This window comes from Scyliorhinus torazame, chromosome 19 (assembly GCF_047496885.1).
Source record: "Scyliorhinus torazame isolate Kashiwa2021f chromosome 19, sScyTor2.1, whole genome shotgun sequence".
NCBI lineage: Eukaryota > Metazoa > Chordata > Chondrichthyes > Carcharhiniformes > Scyliorhinidae > Scyliorhinus > Scyliorhinus torazame.
The window spans coordinates 100,978,202-100,996,181 of record NC_092725.1 but is presented as its reverse complement, the minus strand read 5'-3'; the positions used below and the strand labels follow the sequence as shown (position 1 = coordinate 100,996,181).

The 17,980-nt window shown below is 50.3% G+C and overlaps 1 protein-coding gene across 1 annotated transcript in view; it reads left to right on the top strand.

Annotated features, from left to right (window-relative positions):
- kitlga (kit ligand a) overlaps window positions 1–17,980 on the top strand; it is a 175,198-nt gene that overhangs the window by 32,159 nt on the left and 125,059 nt on the right. The gene's annotated exons all lie outside the window — the stretch shown is intronic.

Below are 17,980 nucleotides of genomic sequence, written 5' to 3'. Positions count from 1 at the left end.
ATTGGCTTTAATTGCAGAATCAGTCAAAGAAAACATGTCTGCATTCCACAATAATAAATTTTTAAAACACAGCTGTGAAAATTGAACCTTGTGCCTTTTGAAGTAATTTGTAAAAGAAGCATGGCGGGAGGGGGAATGGTGGTGTGAGTGGTGACGGCAGTGGACTTGGGAGTTGGACTTCTGCCCCTAACGGGTGTGTAGTCAGTGGAGCGATGGAACGCATACACAATGCCGTGTTTGCACGCACCAAACAGACTTTCCACTGCTGCTCACTGAGGTTGTTGAGTGGGTGGGAGGTGGGGGGGGGGGGGGGGGGGGGGGGGGGGGGTGGGGGGTGGTCGCAAGTCATTATCCAACTCTTCTGCTGAGCAAGCTGGGGCAGAGACTGATGGGCTGGTTGGAGGGGGCTAAGTTTGGGTTGGGTTGTAAGAGAGTTGTGGTGGTTGAGCTGGGGAGAACTATCAGGAGCCAATTCTGAAAGGGCTCGAGCAGAGGTCGGAAGTGAGCCGCGATATTTTTATGTCAAGCCACAAGTTCCTGGTCCCATACAGAAACGCCCCCATCCATTTGTAAAAAAAATCTCTTTCCTGGTCCTTTAAAACTGTGAACTGGTTCAACTAGATTAATCCCCAAATCCAGCAATCAGGGCTGTAAATCCAACCCAGAACCTACCCTCTCTTTGCATATTTGTGCAGCCGCAGGATAGGGCACTGGTCAATATTGGCAGGCAGGCTGCTAACCCAGTCATTGACCTGACTACCACCCAAATGTTCACATGCCGGCCTCCCATTTCTCACTTGAGTGAGCAGCCATCAGATACTCAGATCTTCTCCAGACTAATACAACCACAGAAGTTTAAAGGTTTAGTCAGCCTGAAGTCTGCGGTTAATGAATAACAGATTTTCCTGGATCTTGACTTAGCTTTAGGTCCGGTTGCTCCCACAGAGGCCTGGTTGTAAATCACCCTCTTTCAAGACTGAAATTGCTGTGCCAAAATTTGCAAGACATTTAAGAAGGGTCTCTGGCTTTTAACTGTGTAATGTTGATCCAGACGTTGGAGCAGATTAAATGAATATTAATTTATGATACAAAAGAATCAAGGTAATCTTCTCAGGGTTCCGTTGATGCATTTTTGAGTGTCAATACCACAATATCTCTATGGTAATGTCAAATGTGGTAGGTTAGGCTTCATAGCGGAGTGTTCAATTTAGGACTTGTGTTCTCAGTTAGGATTAAGGTTTTGTACCAAAGGACTAGAGTTGGGGTTATGTACTGCGGTTAGTATTTGGGTTCAGGTTTTGTATTAGCGTTAGGGTTTGTATTTGGGTTCGGGTTTTGTATTTGGGTTAGGATTAGGGTGATAGTTTTGTGTTACTGATAGGGTTCTGTATTTGGGTTAGAGTTTTGTGTTGTCATTCTTTTTTTTTTTTTTTTAAATGTTTTTATTCTCCATTTTCACATTTTCCTTCAAAAGTTACACCCCACCCACAAACAGTAAATGGTAAAAAATACAAAATCAATCCCCTTAACAATACCAACGATCCCATCCTCCCACCACCCCAAACAACGGCCCACCTGTCAATATATGCATCCCATAAAACCAACCCTCCCACAGTGGAAACAAAAAACGAAAGAGAAAAAGGAGTCCGGGACCGCCCATGGTCACCATTGACCTATAGAGTCCACTCCACCCCCCCCCCCCCCCCCCCCCACACACACTCAACGCCATCCAACCTCTGAAAGAGTACCCTACATGATACCCAAGAGTTGTAAACCCCCCCCCCCCCCCACCCCACCACCCCCAGTCTTCAACTCCTCCCGTCCACTGCCTCTTGTAAATCTCCTCCCCCCAACCTCGGTTCCTTCCCCCACAACGTTCCACCCCGGCTAAACCGCTCGGACCCTGTTCTGCCAGGCTCCGATGGCCGCAGCCCCACCTCACTCCCGTTCACTGGCCGGCTTAAACCGGCCAGCGTGGAGGCCCCCGCCCGGGTCCCTTTCCCCCTTGCCCTAGGAAAGCCCAGAAATTCCCTTTTAGCACACACACCCCACATATCCACCTACACCCCAAGAGCCCTCATTTTGAGTGAAGTCCCGTCCCTTCCCTTGACCAAATATATGCCACATTGGCTCCTTTAGTCTCTACACCCGCGCGCAGTGATACAAAAAGGCAGAAAATACAGTCATGAGGTCACATTGGCACATGGCCATTTCTCAATTTCTCAGTTCTGCCATAGTCCTTCTGCCTTCGCTAACTCCTCCGCTGCTTCCGCCGTTCCAAAATAAAAGTCCCTGAGCTTGTAAGTCATCCTCAGCTTCGCTGGATATACAATGCCGCACCGCACCTTGCTAATGTATAGTGCCCTCTTCACCCAGTTGAAGGCAGCCTGCCTCCTAACCAGCTCAACCGTAAAGTCCTGGTATACACGTATACCAGCTCCAGCCCACTGTACCACCCGCTTCTGCTTGGCCTAGCTCAGGACCTTCTCCTTCACACTGTACCTACGGAAGCACAGAGTCACTCCCCTTGGCGGCTCACTCGCCATTGGTACAGGCCTCCACGACCGATGAGCCCGATCCTCCCCCGCCCCAATAGTTTCGCCAGCAACGGGGCAAAATACTCAATCAGCCTCGGTCCTTCAACTCCTTCGGGGCAGCCCCACAATCCTCAAATTCTGTCGCCTGGATCTGTTTTCCAGGTCTTCCATTTTTCCTCGCAGATCCTTGTTAATGTCCATCACCTTCCGCATCTCCTTCCCCATCGAGGCAAGTTGATCACCGTGCTGCAATAACGCCTCCTCCACTTCTTTCAGCGCCTCCCCTTGCTCTCTCACCTCCGCCACTGCGCTCGCCACTGCCTTCATCACCGGGGAAATCGCTTCCTCCACCAGCGCACTCAAAACCTCTCTCATCTCCTCCCTCATTGTCTCCATGTATCTTGTAAACTGCCTTTCGAATTCTGCAGCCATCACCTTAGTTATTTCTTCAGCCGTAAGCAATGCGGCCTCCCCTGGTGCTCCAGCCTCTAATTTCTTTGGTGACCCCGCGGTGACCTTTCCACTCCCCGACGGACCTTCAGCTGTTTTCTTTACGGACGATTTTTTGCTTACCCTTGACATTTGTCTTCACTGTGCCGTCACTGTTTCTTCCTGCTTTTGCCGCCTCCGTGGACCCTGGGACCGGGCTTAAAGCCCCGAAAATGCCGTTCCCGAACGGGAGCCCTCCATTGTGCGGCCGCTTCACGCCCGCCGTCACCGCTAGTCGTTGTCATTCTTTATTGGGCAGGGTTTTGTGTTTGTGTTCGAGGTATTGTATATTTGGGTTTGGGGTTTTGTATTTGGGTTCGGAGTTTCATGTTGGGGTTTTGTACTAGAGTTGGGGTTTTGCACCTGCATTTGGTTGGGGTTTTATATTGGGGTTGGGATTCTGTATTGGGGTGAGGCTTTATTTTCATTTCACTGGTACCTGCCACTTGCACGTGGTTGGTTCTGCTGACTGCTTCTTCGTTGTCATTGAGCTTTTCTTTTGGTAGCTTTGTTTATCCTGGAGTTGACTTTGTTCCAAGTTAAACTGTGAATTCCTTTGCTAATGTTTGCTGCACTTTGGGTACTGTTTATTTGAGCATTGTCTGTTGCCTTTAGCATTAAGGACAAGAGTTCCTAGCCATCCCAGCTGCCACACTCCCATCACGGCAATAAAAAAAATCTGGAATTAAAAGCCTGGTTCACTAATGTCCTTTGGGGAATTGAGTCTGCCATACTTTCCCGGTCTGGCCTACATGTGACTCCAGACCCACAACAATGTGGTTGACTCTTAACTGCCTTCTGAAATGGCTCAGCAAGCCACTCCGTTTAAGAGCAATTAGGGATGGGCTATAAATGCGGTCCCAGCCAGCGACATCCACATCCAATGTAAGAATAAAAAAGAGATGGGTTTTGTATTTGTGTTGGGTTGGTTAGGGTTAGGGTAATGATGTACTATTACCCAAATATTAAAGGATGCCTCTTACTGACCAGAACCTCCCCTTGCACACAAGGCTCATTCTGGGAACCCGCCCCCAGGTAGCTGCCTGGTTTTCCATTCAACGGGGAGCCCAAATGCCATCCGGAAGATCCCAGGGTATTATCAACCAAAGAGCACCTTATTGACAACAAGTACCTCACTACATTTAAGAATCATTTAGATGAGCACTTGAAACACCATAGGATACATGGCTATTCACCAAATGCTGGGAAAAGGGATCAGAATAGATAGATAGCTGAACTTCCGGTGACGGGGATGTGCTAAACGGACACATGAAAGATGGCTTCCTCCTGGAAACTTGAAATTAAGCACTTTTTTAGTCCAAAAACAGACCTCTAAACCCAGGGAAAAAATCCTCCCCACCCTCCTCCAACACCACCACATTGATCGAGACATGCCAAGCAACAACCGAGGAGCCGAAAAGACAGCAGAGCCTGGAAAAGTCTGGAGAGGAAGATTGAGGCGACGACTTATATGCAGGATGACAAGGATCCACTACACCCAACGGGCTGGGCCAGCAGAACATTTGCTGGGCAATCTTCTGATGAACGAATAGTGGACTTCCTAGCACAGGAGCTCCAAGCGTTCAAAGGCGTCATTAAACTCAAAATGATGGCGATGGTGAAAGTGGCGGTAATGGAGGTGCTAATTCCCCTTCAAGCAGTGCTGGAAAAGACAGCGTGGCATTTGGAGACACAGGAGGCGATGATCAGAGAGCTGGAGAAGGCTGCAGTCAACCAGAGTGACCGGATCGCTTCACTGGAGACAGATGGCAAGTTGGTGCCACGCAAGGGGTGCGAAGGATGAAGGTCATGGACCAGGAGAACCGGCCGTGCCGCCAAAACCTTTGCAACGTGGGCTACCGGAGGGTACTAAGGGCAAGAACCCTATGGAGTATGTGGACAAACTTGTTAGAGGGAAAAGCCTCCCCAGAAGATGACAGAGTCCACATGTCACTCCGGTCTAAACCCAAGGCCGGGGAGCGAGCCATCTGCACCAGTACCGAGGCCGGGAAAAGAACCTGAAATGGGCAAGTCACACATAGTCCTGCAAATAGGAGGGACACTCTATCCGTGTGTACTAGAACATTAGGGCAGACCTGGCCAAGCGCCGGGCAGAATTTAGTACAGCCAAGGTGGCACTTTACCAAAACAATGTGCCATTCAGGATGCTGTATCCCGCCAAACTCTGGGTGACTTTCCAACGTAGGGAGTCCTACTTCACCGCACCAGCAGAAGCAGACAAATTTGTTCACAAGCATGGGCTGAGGAGGCAGTGACACCAGCAGTGATCTTGGAACTCTAGTCCAATCAGCTTAAAAGAAAGACCGTTTGCGAGGGACTAATGAAATGAAATGAAATGAAGTAGGCTTCAAATGCAGTTACTGTGCAAAGCCCCTAGTCGCCACAATCCGGCGCCTGTTCAGGGAGGCTGGTATGGGAATTGAACCGTGCTGCTGGCCTGCCTTGGTCTGCTTTCAAAGCCAGCGATTTAGCCCTGTGCTAAACCGGCCCCTCGATCTGCCTCATCGAGAGGAGGTCCTTGGCTGTCTCCTCATGGATACGAATCACCTTCTCATCAGATGCCAGGAGGGTGCTAGCACATAGCTGCACCTGTGACTCAACCTGTGACTCAATTTGCCGGATGACGTTCAGTAGTTCACTAGGCATGGTGAGCTCCTTGCCAGGCGTGTAGACCAGGTCAAAGTCGTACCTTCTGAGTTTGAGGAGGATGCGCTGCAACCGAGGCGTCATGTAATTAAGGTCCTTGTGGATAATGTGGACCAGGGGCCTGTGATCCATCTCGACTGTGAATGTTGGCAGACCATAGACATAGTCGTGAACCTTGAGAATGCCAGTGAGAAGGCCCAGGCATTCCTTCTGATTTGTGCATACCTTTGTTCGGTGGGCATCCCAACCGGTGCCCAGGATGAAGTGTCATCGCGTTGCAGCAGGACCGCACCGATGCCATCCTGGCTCGCATCTGTCGAGATTTTTGTTTCCCTGTCTGGGTAGAAGAATGCCAATACGGGTGCAGCGGTGAGCTTGGCTTTCAGCTCCAACCACTGCCTGATGGGCCGCCTTCCACTCGTAGGCAGTGGACTTCTTCACTAGGTTTCGTAGGGCCGTGGTTTGGGATGAACGTGCCCAGAAAATTGACCATGCCCAGGAAGCGCAATACCGCCTGTTGGAACTGAGATTGCCAGAGGTCCTGAGCTGGTGAGGAGCCTGAATCTTCTCCATGGTGCCGGGATACATTTGCTGGTTGGCACGGAACGGACTGAGGTAAGCCACCTTAAATTAGCAGTCTCCTGGTATCATGTCGTGTTAGGTACACTGGTCTAACACTGGCTGCAACAGGATGCAGCTTAGATCAGAAAGATACCCCAGATTTTGACGTTAGTTCAATCAGGTTTATTGAACTAATAGCACAGTTAGCACAGTTCTCTGTGAGTTCGACTCTCTGCTAACCTAAGTGTGGTTACTCTGTCTGACTGAACCAGACTTGCTCTTAGCCACGTTGTGGAGGTGTGAGATTGTAACAACACCCTTGACTGACTCTCTCTAGATGTTCATCAGTGGAAAGAGGCGGAGTGTGAGTGCCTCGTATCTTTTATAGTCAGATCCCACCCCTGAGTGTCCTGCCTGCTTATTGGTCATGTCCTGTTCTCTGTGTCCATTAGCTGCTTGCCTGTATATCATTGTGTGTGTCTGCATATCATGACAACCATGAAACCATTGTTGTAAGACTCATCTGGTTCACTATAATGCCCTTTAGGGAAGGAAATCTGTTGTCCTAACCTGGTCTGGCCTACATATGACTCCAGACCCACAGCAATGTGATTTGACTTTTAAATGCCCTCCGGGATGGGCAATAAATGCTGGCCCAGCCAGCGACATCCACATCCAAAGATGTGCAGATTAGGTGGATTGGTTATGCTAAGTTGCCCCTGGGTGGGGCTACAAAGAAAGGGTGGGTGATTGGGTCTAGGTAGGGTGCTCTTTCAGAGGGTCAGTGCAGACTCAATGTGCCAATTGGCCTCCTCCTACACTGTAGGGATTCTATCCCATGAACAATTTAAAACAAAACCTTCCTCAGTTGGCTGAAGGCCGAACTGACACATTGGAGCCGATGATGAATTTTGTAATCTATGCTCATACCTGCTCATAGTATGTAGAACAATAGGCAGTGTGCCTCCATGTTGCATAGCAGAAACGCAGAAAGGATGAGATAATGTGCAAAGGCTTGATATCTGTTACTTTCCTGAAACATATTTTGAAGCATGCATTGCTGGCAGAGAACTCACAGATTGAATCAGCTCAGAAAATCATAAAGTTACTCATTGCCAACGCTACTAGCACAAGTAGCTTAATTATCATTCATTGTCTAGCTGTTTTTTGCTAAGCATTTTAGACATACGTACATTGAATTTTCGTGTAGGTAATCTCTTAGCAAGAATTCATACAGGGTAAGCGGGCAGCACAGTGGCACAGTGGTTAGCACTGCTGCCTCACGGCGCCGAGGTCCCAGGTTCGATCTCGACTCTGGGCCACTGTCCGTGTGGAGTTTGCACATTCTCCCCATGTCTGCGTGGGTTTCGCCCCCACAACCCAAAGATGAGCAGCGTAGGTGCCCCTTAATTGAAAAAAATGAATTGGGCACTCTAAATTTAATTTAAAAAGGATAATCGGACAGAAAGGATTCACATAGAAAAACACATCAGACCAGCTCCAGTAGGTTAGCACTGATGTCTCACAGCACCAGGGACCTAGGTTCAATTCCAGCCTTGGCTGGCGGCCTGTGTGGAGTTTGCACTTTCTCCCCGTGCCTGCGTGGGTTTCCTCCGGGTGCTCCGGTTTCCTCCCACAGTCCAAAATGCGCAGGTTAGGTGGATTGACCATGAGAAATTGCCCCTTAGTGTCAAAATATTAGGTGGGGTTACGGGGATATGGTGGGGGAGTGGGCCTAGATCGGGTGTTCTTTCAGAGAGTTGGTGCGGGCTCTATGGGCCAAATGGCCTCCCTCTGCCCTGTAGCGCTTCTGAATGCAGAGATCTTCTGTTCCCACTGTCAAACACTGTTGTCAGTCTGGACACACTGTGCTGCGGGTCCCATGCAGCCTCCACTCCAACGGACTGAAGTTCAAACAGGAGTGGGATATGAGGTGAGCGAGAGGTGGGGTTGGCGAAGACAAGAAGGAGGGCTGTGCAAATGCAGCAGGTGGGGGTGGGGTGGGGGGAGGAGGCAAACACAAGGGAGCAATGGGGAAATGAAGGCTGTGCAAGGACGAAGGGGCGCAAAGGCAGGCAGGGGACCAGGGGGTGGAGGAGGATGATGAACACCTTCACCTGAGGAAGGAGCAGTGCTCCGAAAGCTAGTGATTTGAAACAAACCTGTTGGACTTTAACCTGGTGTTGTAGGACTTCTTACTTTCTAAGGGGAGGTGCAACTCGATGGGCTGAATGGCCTCCTTCTGGACTGTAAGTTCTATGATCCTTCGAGGGGCCAAGGATGGTTGCTGAGAGATAAGGGCTACCCTTAAACACTGGCTGATGACTTTAGTGCATCATCCTCCAAGCTGAGCAAGGTACAACACTGCTCACAGCTCCACACTCTCCCTTATGGAGCAGATTATAGGACTTTTGAAGATGTGATTCAGATGCCTGGAACGCTCAGGTGGTTCTCTGCAATACACACCGGAGAGGGTTTCCCGCATGATCGCAAAGGCAAGTTATCTGCAGAGAGTGATATGTGTGCGTGTTTCACTTGTATTTAAACATGGCACCCAAACCTTTGAACCCACCAGCTGGGGCAGGCGGATTATTCAGTGAGATGCTCACTCGTGCATAATTAGTAAGGGTCCAAGGGCCTCCAGCAAGAGTTCACACCATTCCGATCAGTGGGACTGACACCTTTGGAACCGCCCACCGCCGCACTGCAAAAGAAAATGGAGATTCCGCCACTTGTTTTCTCGTGCTGTTGGTTGAGGGATAAATGTTGACCAGGGCACCAGGGAGAATATTGCTCTTCATTGAAATAAGGATCTTTTCCACCCAACCGAGAGGGCAGAAGGTTTCCCAGTTTAATATCACATGATAAGGGTGTTGTTTCTGGCAGGGCAGCCAGATTTTGTACTCCAGTCTCTGGAGTGGAACTTCAAACCCATGACGCTCAAACTCCGAGGTGAGGATTGTGTGGTAGTATGTATTGGGGGTCATGTGGGACTGGAAGCCCTAATGTCATTGGCTGACAGATCCCGGGTCCTGGTTGGCCGTTGACCTCTAGCTCCGCCCTGAAGGCGGAGTATAAGAAGCCGGAGTCTTCTCCCGCAGGCCAGTTTACTATCGAGCTGCGGGGAACAGACACGCTTAATAAAGCCTCATCGACTTCACTCTATTCGCCTCACGGAGTCTTTGTGCGCCACAATTTATTAAGCGTGCCTAAAAAGGACTATGGAGCTCAGGATCATTCCGGAATGCCTGAGGATCAGCCCCCACGCAGTGAACGCGGCAGCAGCCTTCAAGCACTGGCAGACTTGCTTCGAGGCCTACCTCAGACCGACCACCGGCCGGGTCTCAGAAGACCAAAAACTGCAGGTCCTGCACTCGAGGGTGAGCACGGAGATTTTCTCCCTCATCGAAGACTCGGAGGATTTCCAGACGGCGTTCGCAGCACTGAAAAGTCTCTATGTCCGCCCAGTTAACCAAATCTACGCTCGCTACCAGCTCGCGACGAGACGGCAAGCTCCCGGAGAATCGATGGACGAATTCTACGCCGCGCTGCTGATTTTGGGACGAGCCTGCAGCTGCCCGTCGGTGAACGCAAACGAACACACGGACATGTTAATGCGCGATGCTTTTGTGGCAGGTATGCAATCCTCCCAAATCCGCCAAAGACTTCTAGAAAAAGAGTCGCTAGGACTCTCAGAGGCACGGGCCCTAGCAGCCTCCCTAGACGTGGCCGCGCGTAATACCCGCGCCTACGGCCCCGACCGCGCGGCAACCCATTGGGCCCCGTTCGTACCCGTCGCGGCAAACCCCCTACCCCCCCCCGGACACCCCGCAGGCGCAGCCGCTCTGGGTCCCGACCACTGCGGTCCCGGGAGAACTGGGAGCCCTGCACGCCGCCTATGCTCCCCAACCCCCCTCCCTGCAGCCCATGTATGACCCGCCGCCGGCGCTACCACTTTGGGTCCCGGCCAACACTCTCCACGGAGAGGAGGGAGTTTCCGCGTCCCTAACGCCACCGTAACCCCCACCCCGCGCCCCACGCCTGACCCGCCGGCGCCACCTACTTGGGCCCCGACCACCGCTGTCCCCGGTGAGGGAGCTCCGCGCGGTCCTAGCGCTCGCGGCCCCATGCCTGACCCGCCGGCGCCGCCGACTTGGGCCCCGACCACCGCTGTCCCCGGTGAGGGAGCTCCGCGCGGTCCTAGCGCTCGCGGTCCTAGCGCTCCCCAGCCCCCCCAGCACACCATGTGCGACCCGCAGACGCCGCCATTTTGGGTCCCGGCCACCACGAGGGGAGGAGGGGCGCCGATGTGCGACCCGCAGACGCCGCCATTTTGGGTCCCGGCCACCACGAGGGGAGGAGGGGCGCCGCCATCTTGGACCGCCCCAGACCTGTACGACGTGTGGGGGTGGCCATTTTGTCCACCCCCGCCGCCATCTTGTGACCCCCCAGCCACGTGCGATGTATGGGGGCGGCCATTTTGTCCATCCCCGACGCCATCTTGGACGGCAACAACGGACCCCACTCCACTACTAAAACCACGGCTCGCTTCAATTACGCTCGATCAAGCTCGGCCCCGGACACTCCAGACGACGACGACAACGGTGCTAATAAACGGCCACGAGACGCCATGCCTAGTCGACTCCGGGAGCACGGAGAGCTATATACACCCCGACACGGTAAGACGCTGTTCCTTGACCACCTATCCCAGCGCACAAAGGATTTCCCTAGCTGCAGGATCCCACTCCGTACAGATCCAGGGATTCTGCATAGTTACCCTAACGGTGCAGGGGAGGGAGTTCAAAAACTACAAACTAAACGTCCTTCCCCAACTCTGTGCCCCCACCTTGCTGGGATTAGATTTTCAATGCAATCTACAGAGCCTTACGTTCAAATTCGGCGGCCCATACCCCCACTCACTATCTGCGGCCTCGCAACCCTCAAGGTGCAACCCCCGTCCTTGTTTGCGAACCTCACCCCGGATTGCAAACCCGTCGCCACTAGGAGCAGACGGTACAGCGCCCAGGACCGGACCTTCATTCGGTCCGAAGTCCAGCGGCTACTAAAGGAGGGCATAATCCAGGCCAGCAATAGTCCCTGGAGAGGGCAGGTGGTAGTAGTGAAGACCGGGGAGAAACAAAGGATGGTCATTGACTATAGCCAGACCATCAACAGGTACACACAACTAGAAGCGTACCCTCTCCTCCGCATATCCGACATGGTCAACCGGATTGCCCAATATAAAGTCTTCTCCACCGTGGACCTCAAGTCCGCCTACCATCAGCTCCCCATCCGCCCAAGTGACCGCAAGTACACAGCCTTCGAGGCAGACGGGCGATTATACCATTTCCTACGGGTCCCTTTTGGCGTCACAAACGGGTCTCGGTCTTCCAACGGGAGATGGACCGAATGGTTGGTCAACATGGGTTGCGGGCCACGTTCCCATATCTCGACAATGTAACCATCTGCGGCCACGATCAGCAGGACCACGACGCCAACCTCCAAAAATTCCTCCAGACCGCTAAAGCCTTGAACCTCACATACAACGAGGACAAGTGCGTGTTTAGCACAAACCGGCTAGCCATCTTGGGATATGTAGTGCGCAATGGGATAATAGGCCCCGACCCCGAACGTATGCGCGCACTCATGGAATTTCCCCTCCCGCACTGCCCAAAAGCCCTGAAACGCTGCTTGGGGTTCTTTTCATACTACGTCCAGTGGGTCCCCCAGTACGCAGACAAGGCCCGCCCCCTAATACAGACCACGACCTTCCCTCTGTCGACAGAGGCTTGCCAGGCCTTCAGCCGCATCAAAGCGGATATCGCAAAGGCCACGATGCGCGCCATCGACGAGTCCCTCCCCTTCCAGGTCGAGAGCGACGCCTCCGACGTAGCTCTAGCGGCCACCCTTAACCAAGCGGGCAGACCCGTGGCCTTTTTCTCCCGGACCCTCCACGCCTCAGAAATCCGCCACTCTTCAGTAGAAAAGGAAGCCCAAGCCATAGTGGAAGCTGTGCGACATTGGAGGCATTACCTGGCCGGCAGGAGATTCACTCTCCTCACGGACCAACGGTCGGTAGCCTTCATGTTCGATAATGCACAGCGGGGCAAAATCAAAAACGACAAGATCTTAAGGTGGAGGATCGAGCTCTCCACCTTCAACTATGAGATTTTGTATCGTCCCGGAAAGCTGAACGAGCCGTCCGATGCCCTATCCCGCGGCACATGTGCCAACGCACAAATTAACCGCCTCCAAACCCTCCACGAGGACCTCTGCCACCCGGGGGTCACTCGGTTTTACCACTTCATCAAGTCCCGCAATCTCCCATACTCTTTAGAGGAGGTCCGTACAGTCACAAGGGACTGCCACATCTGCGCGGAATGCAAGCCGCATTTTTTTCAGGCCAGATGGAGCGCACCTGATTAAGGCTTCCCGCCCCTTTGAACGCCTCAGTCTCGATTTCAAAGGGCCCCTCCCCTCCACCGACCGCAACGCATATTTTTCTTAATGTGGTGGACGAATACTCCCGCTTCCCTTTTGCCATTCCCTGTTCTGACATGACCGCGGCCACAGTCATTAAAGCCCTGAACAGCTTCTTCACACTGTTCGGTTACCCCGCTTACCTCCACAGCGACAGGGGGTCCTCTTTCATGAGTGACGAGCTGCGCCAGTTCCTGCTCAGCAAGGGCATAGCCTCAAGCAGGATGACCAGCTACAACCCCCGGGGGAACGGACAAGTAGAGAGGGAGAACGGCACGGTCTGGGAGGCCGTCCTACTGGCCCTACGGTCCAGGGACCTCCCAGTTTCACGGTGGCAGGAGGTCCTCCCGGACGCTCTCCACTCCATCCGGTCGCTATTATGTACGAGCACTAATCAAACGCCGCATGAGCGTCTCCTTGTTTTCCCTAGGAGGTCCTCCTCTGGAACGTCGCTGCCGACCTGGCTGGCGGCGCCAGGACCCGTCCTGCTCCGAAAGCATGTGCGGGCACATAAGGCGGACCCGTTGGTCGAAAGGGTTCACCACCTCCACGCGAACCCCCAGTACGCCTACGTGGAGTACCCCGACGGCCGACAGGACACGGTCTCCCTGCGGGACCTGGCGCCCGCCGGCAACACGCACACCCCCCCGACACCATCAACCCAACCCCCCCCTTCCTGCCACCGCCGCACCCCGCGGCCGCCCCCTTCCCAGGAGGATCGGTTCCCCTCCCCTCAGCACCGACCAAGAATAAAGCCCAAGCTGAAACCGTAAGGCTCCTGGAGGCGACGACAACGGTACAAGCACCACCACCACCGGGGCGAGGCGATCGACACGGACGACCAGACCACCCGACCGACTCGTGGCGTCGATCTAAAACTAAATATGGACTTTCACAAGAACATTTTGCTTTTCTTCCCATACCCTCTGTAAATAGTTGCAACAGGACAAAATTGTACAATACTGTATTGCCTTGTGAATATTTTTTTCCCTCCCAGGACCAGCACTGTAAACCCTTACCACCATACGAAGCATCACCCCGCCGGGTTCATTTTTGACAAGGGGTGAATGTGGTAGTATGTATTGGGGGTCATGTGGGACTGGAAGCCCTAATGTCATTGGCTGACAGATCCCGGGTCCTGGTTGGCCGTTGACCTCTAGCTCCGCCCTGAAGGCGGAGTATAAGAAGCCGGAGTCTTCCCCCGCAGGCCAGTTTACTAACGAGCTGCGGGGGAACAGACACGCTTAATAAAGCCTCATCGACTTCACTCTATTCGTCTCACGGAGTCTTTGTGCGCCACAGATTGTACCTATGAACTATAGGTAAATGAATGGATAGATTGATAGATAGAACAATAATTAAATTGATAGATCAATAGATAGATTGATAGATAAATAATTAAATTGTTAGAGCAATAGATTATTTGATAGATACATTAATAGATAAATCAATAGGCGAATAGATAGATAAATATATGGATAGATAGATAGATACAGACAGATAAACCGATATCGCCAAGTTCAAAGTGTATTTACTGATCTAAAAACAATCATTCAGTGAGCAAACAGAATGATCCTCTGAGACGGATTGATTCAGTCTGAATAATGCAGGTTTTTACCTGGGACTAGGTAGAAGATGGCAAGAATTTGAAATTGTGATGTGACTTTCTAAAACAATAAACTATCCCCCCACCCCCCCGCCACACCTGCCCCAATTAATGGTTGGGAGCTTAAAATTGCCGTGACATTAAAGTGTAATTCATGCGTAATTATGGTACTCATGTTAATACTTACACTTCCTCATTCTTTAGTCTTTCCATTACAACAAAATCCTGTTGGCTTTCTGTCAAGTTAAGGAAAGAAAATGCCACACAGTGAGCGGAGGCATGAGGAAGACCATGTTTAATCTTGTGCACTCCACTGCTATTGGTGTTTCACTGGCTGCTTGAAGGGCTAATGATTATTATACTTGGCCAGCATGTGTAACTCCTGACAACAGAACCGATTAGAAGATGAACGACTTTTTTAGCTTGGCAAGATGTGCTTTAATGAACGTCACAGAAACAAAAGCATTCTTCACTCCAAAATTCTGATTAAAATAAGTAACAATAGTGAGCTGGAGAAGATCCCAGCAGAATAGATACGGTCATTTATTTTGCTAATCAAGAAGATTTTGACATTATTCCTACTCCTGTAGGTGAGCAAGAAGTGGAAAAAAACAGCTGTGATAGCAAATAACTTTATTTAACCCCAACTAGCCGTATTCAAAAGATGGTTCAGTTTTGCCGATGGCTGAGCTTATCAAAGAATGTTTTTGAAATGTTCCTCAGAGAAGCCGAAAGGAATTGGAGGGAATTGGAGGAAAGCACATTGAATACTTACTAGCCCCAATTCTACTTTGACAGAATGGAAGAGTTGTTCAAATATCTTCTAAAACTCTGCTGCTGCCTATATTTCAAGTCCCGTTTACCCATCATCCAAAATGCTGATGACCTACATTGGATCCTGGTAGGCCATAAGATCAAAAGACGCAGAACCAAAAGTAGGCCATTCGGCCCATCAAGTCTACTTAAGCATTCAATGAGATCATGACTGGCCTGGTAAGAAGTCCCTTTCTTGTTTTCAAACCTCTCCATGGCCTCACCCTCCCTATCTATGTAATCTCCTCCACCTTCACAACCCTCCAAGGTCTCTGCACTTCTCCAATCCTATCCTTATGCAGATCCCCGATTTTCCTTGATCCACCGTTGGTGGCAGTCCCTTCAACTACCACTTACCGCGCTCTGGCATTTCCTCACTAACCTTCTCTGCCGCTCTCCTTTAAGGTGCTCATCAAAGCCTAACTCTTTGAATCCTTAGTCACATGTCCTAATGTCTCCTTACATGGTTCACGCCCTATGAAGCGGTTTGAGACTTTTTACTGTATTAAGTGCAAGTTGTTAGGGCTGTTGATGCTGTTGGCCAAATTACAGACAAGTCTTGGGATTATTGCTGTAGATTTTGATAGCAGACTGTTAATTAGAGGCATGGCAGGACACCCGAGTTCAATTCAACGTGCATCCTATGTCATTTGGGAACACCAAGGAGTTCCAAGTGTGAATTCAGAAAATTTAATTCTTCCATTATCATTAATCTATTGTTATTTTATCTTTCAGTAGTTACCTGCATCATAGAAAATGATATAAATATGCCGCAGTCGGCGACTTTAAGGATAAAAGGTTAACGTTTTGGGTGTAGTTACTTCTGGAGGGCACTAATGTACGGGTTAAAGTCATTGTTCTGCCTGGCCAGCTCATTGCAAAGCTGCTGACATCTACTTCAAATCAAAGGATGGCTGGAAACCAAGAGTGAAAAATATTTGAACGAAAGGTTATTTTTAAAAATGATAAAGTGGATGATCTTGGGATTGGCGTGCCTCCTGTAAATCCCAGGAAAGCCCACTTATTGCAAGTCATGTTCTTACATCATAAAACATTGCTAACTGACATACAGACAATGGACAGGGAATGCAAGCAGATAGCAGAGCGTTTATTTCTCCAAGCATTAGTCGTAAGTCACTCGTTCCCCAAATGGAGGCGTAAAATACTGCCTCCAATGAAAATATGCCTGTCCATATTAGCCGATTTTTGCCAATTTTTGAATGAGCTGCCAAACAAAATGTCAAGCCGGTTGTGACCATCCTGTCCTCTTGCCCATCCACCATTTTATTTTTTTTATTTTTTAAGAGTACCCAAATCATATTTTTCCAATTAAGGGGCAATTTTAGCATGGCCAATCCACCTACCCTGCACATCTTTGGGTTGTGGGGTGAAACCCACGCAAATACGGGGGACTGTGCAAACTCCAAATGGACAGTGACCCAGAGCCGCAATCGAACCTGGGACCTCGGCGCCATGAGGCAGCAATGCTAGCCACTGAGCCACCGTGCTACCCTCCCATCCTCCATTTTAATTGCTTCACTGTTGGTGGCTGTGCATTCATCTGCCGAGGAACTAAGCACAGGAATGGTCTCCCAAAAGCTCTCTGCCTCTCCTTCATCCTTTTGAGACTCCCCTGAAAGCCTACCTCTTCATCCAAACCTTTGGTCACCTGTTTGAATGGGTCCTTGTCCTTGTATGACTTGGAGTCAAACTCTGCTTAATAACGCACCCACGAAGCAGCTTGGGACATTTGACCGTGTTAATGGTGTTATATAAATGCGAGTTGTTGTTGTTGCTGGGCAGCAGCTGGTTGTTCAACCTTGGAATGTAGAGAATGGAGTGGGTGGTGAGGCGATGGGTGAAGAGGCTGAACCAATGGACACTTTGCTGCCGACATTTGGATATGATAGCCATCTGTTCAGTAGAAATGACGGCGTGCAGGGAATTTTTCCCTACATCCCACCCTCCGAGCTTACAGGAATTAGAAGCGATTGCAAGGGAAATATGAATAAATGAAATCATATTAATTGTGGAGTGGATTTTCTGCAGAGTGTGGCCTGTGATATGCCAGATTATAGGGCAGGCAAGAAATATTTCACAACACAAGTAATGCAATTTGGTGAGCGGTTGCATGTACTAAAGCTGCTTAAAACCTCCTTAAAGTTTTGACCAAGTTTTTTTGGTCACCTGTTTTAATACCTCCATGTGTGGAACAGCTTCAAGCATTTGTCTGATAATGCCCTCGTGAAGTGCACTGGGACATTTTTCTATGTTTAAGGTGCTCTATGAATGTAATTACATAGGAACAGGAGTAGGCCATTCAGGCCCTCAAGGGCCTGAATGGCCTACTCCTGTTCCTATGTAATTCGATGAGATCATGGCTGATCTGTGGCCTAAGATCCATATACCAGCCTTTGGCTCATAATCCTTCGATTATCTATCAGATTTAAAATTCAGAACTCTTCTAGCTTCAGCTGCTGTTTGTGGGAGAGAGTTCTGAATTGTTCCAAGTTGTTTCTAAGAATTTCACCGTGTCAGATATAGACAAGTGGAAATATGATTGGCTATCTTCCATGCAGTATGCAGTGCCTGGCATACCATACGCACACAGTAAGGTGCATTAAAATGTGTTTTATTAATACTATTAGTGAACCTCCTGTGGTGACGCTGTCACTAATTTGAAAGACAGAAGGTGCGATTTTCATACCGCCTTAAAAATTGCAGCAGTAACGGGATCAAAATCTGGAATGAAGCAACTGGCTGAACTGTTTTTTAATTTATTCTTTCGCAGGATAAGGGCATCTCTGACTCGGCCAGAATTTATTGC